This window comes from Myotis lucifugus, unplaced genomic scaffold (assembly GCF_000147115.1).
Source record: "Myotis lucifugus unplaced genomic scaffold, Myoluc2.0 scaffold_999, whole genome shotgun sequence".
Classification (NCBI taxonomy): Eukaryota; Metazoa; Chordata; class Mammalia; order Chiroptera; family Vespertilionidae; genus Myotis; species Myotis lucifugus.
The window spans coordinates 92,904-95,545 of record NW_005872047.1 but is presented as its reverse complement, the minus strand read 5'-3'; positions in this window follow the sequence as shown (position 1 = coordinate 95,545).

The window sequence follows — 2,642 nt, the reverse complement described above, 5'->3', positions numbered from 1 at the left end:
GGCATCGACACTGACAGTCCAACAACAACATTCGCATCAGCACAGGCTGCTCACTGCCCTGCTACAGCTCACGGCTTCCCTTTGGACGGATTCCCTCTCTAACCCTGGCAACTACTAATTTATTCTCTAGTTCTATAATTTGGTCACTTTAAGAATATTATAAAAATTAAATCAGCCCTGGTTGGTATGGCACAATGGTAAAGCGTTGGCCCATGAACCGAAGGGTTGTGGGTTCAAGTCCTGGCCAAGGGCACAGATGCCGATTGCAGGTTTGGTCCCCGCCCTGACCAGGGTGTGTGTAGGAGGCAACCAAACGATGTGTCTCTCTAACATCAGTGTTTCTCTCTATCCCTCCCTTTCTCTCTAAAATCAATACAAACATTTATAAAAATTGATCTTAGAGAGAGGGAGGGGGAGGGAGATTGAGTGAGGGAGGGAGATAGAGAGAAGCATACACCTATCTGTTGCCTCCCACGTGCGCCCTGACCGGGTATTAGCCGCAGCCTAGGGGTGTGCCGGGACTGGACCCACCCGCAGGTAGGACCAGGCTCCAGCGGCCGCACCTGCCAGGGCTTTATTTTTCTCTTGGATGCCTAAGGGGGGAGCGTAGATGGCTGGTTGGAGACTTTTCTTTTTTCCCTGCTGGACTCGGCGCTATCAGTTCACCTCTAAGCACTGCTTTAGTTCTGAAACAAACCTGTTTTTGTCTTTCTTCAGTGTAGTGCAGTTTTCCATTTCCCTTGAACTTCCTCTCTGACCCAGGATTACTTACAAGTATGTTGTATGGTTTTCAAGTGCTTGGAGAGTTTCCTGTTTTCCTTTAGTCGGTGATTTCTGATTGATTCCTGTGGTTGGAGAACACATTCAGTATTATCTCATGTCTTTAAATTGGTCGAGGTTTGTTCGTGGCTCTAGCTGTGGTCTGTCTGGGTCCGTGTTCCACGGACACTTGAAAATGTGACCTGCTGTCAGGTGGAGAGCGAGGAGATGCTGATCGGTGGTGCTTTTAGTTCTCTTGTTTCCTTGCTGATTTTCTTTCTGGTTCTGTCAGTTGTTGAGGATGGTATTGAAGTTTCCAATTAGGATTGTGGATTTTCAATCTTTTTCTTTCAGTTCTATCGGTTTTTACTTTACATAGCTTATAGCTCTGTTGTTTGGTGCATGTACATCTAGGGTTAGTCTTCTTGGTGGGTGACCCTTTTGTCATATGATGCCCTTCTCTATCTCTGGTAATTTTCTTTGCTCTGAAACCTGCTTTACCTGCGGGGCTCGGGCAGGAGGAGGGCGAGGGCAGCGCACTGTTGCTGGCCAGTGGGGATGGGGGTCCGAGGTGGCCTCAGTGGGGTCTTCGGGCGCCTTGTCGCAGCCTCCTGAGGGTGGAAGTCTAGGTTCCCCACTTGGCCTTTGCTGGAGGGTGGGAGTGGAGCCCAGTTGCCTCCCGTGGTGTCTGGCTAGAAGAGAGCTGCTATTGTCCAAACGTTTTCTGTCTTGCTAGGCTGCCCCTCCTGCTTTTAGCTAGAGAGCAGGCTTTGGTTGGGACCTTTCTTGTCTCATCCGTTGGCATTTCTGGGTTGTCAGCATCTTCAGCTCTGGTTCTGGGACATATGAGTCAACAGGGAAGCCCAGGGAACCCACCATTGCTGCCTCAGTCCTGGCTCCCTCACTGCCCTGCCTTCTTGACTTCTTTTTTTATTTATTTTTAAAATATATTTTATTGATATTTTTACAGAGAGGAAGGGAGAGGGATAGAGAGTTAGAAACATCGATGAGAGAGAAACATTGATCAGCTGCCTCCTGCATGCCCCCTACTGGGGATGTGCCTGCAACCAAGGTACATTACCTTGACCGGAATCGAACCCGGGACCCTTCATTCCACAGGCTGACTTGTGTTTCTGATGTCTTTTTAAATGAAATCCTTCCTTATCCTGACATTCAGCTATATTTTTAAAAAACTTAAAAGAATATTGACTTCCAAGAGGAAGGGAGAGGGAGAGAGAAACATCAATGATGAGAGAGAATAATTGATCGGCTGCCTCCTGTATGCCCCCTACTGGGTATCGAGCCTGCAACTTGGACATGTGCCCTGACCGAGAATCGAACTGTGACCTTCTGGTTCATAGGTTGATGCTCAGCCACTGAGCCACACTGGCTGGGCCTAAAATTTTTTTAAATTCTGCTTTTTACTTTTGTGTATCTCATCCCCCTGGGATTTATCATGTTTGTGATGGAAAAGTGAGGGAGGAGCATCTGGTTTGGGGCACTCTCTCTGGGTTCGCAGCCAACTGGATACTCTCCGTGAGCCACTGCCTTAAGTACAGTAGCTTTAGGATAAGTCTTTGTTATGATAGGATGCGCAACCTCCAAAATCGTTTTACTTTCTTGGGCTTTGGCTGTTTCATGAATTTTAGTTCAAAAACAGAATAATCAGAATAACAAAATCAATAGCAAAAAAAATCCTGGAATTGGCTTGGATTTGCATTAACTTTAGAGTAAACTGCCTATTTCAGTGGCCTTGTTTTCTTTAGCAACTTTATTTACTTTGCATTACCCAGGTCAAAAAATATGTCCCGTGGTCCCTTGACAGCTTGGCTCAGGGCAGGGCGTAATCCTTTTCTAGAAGGGGAACTCGTTCCTGATGGCTG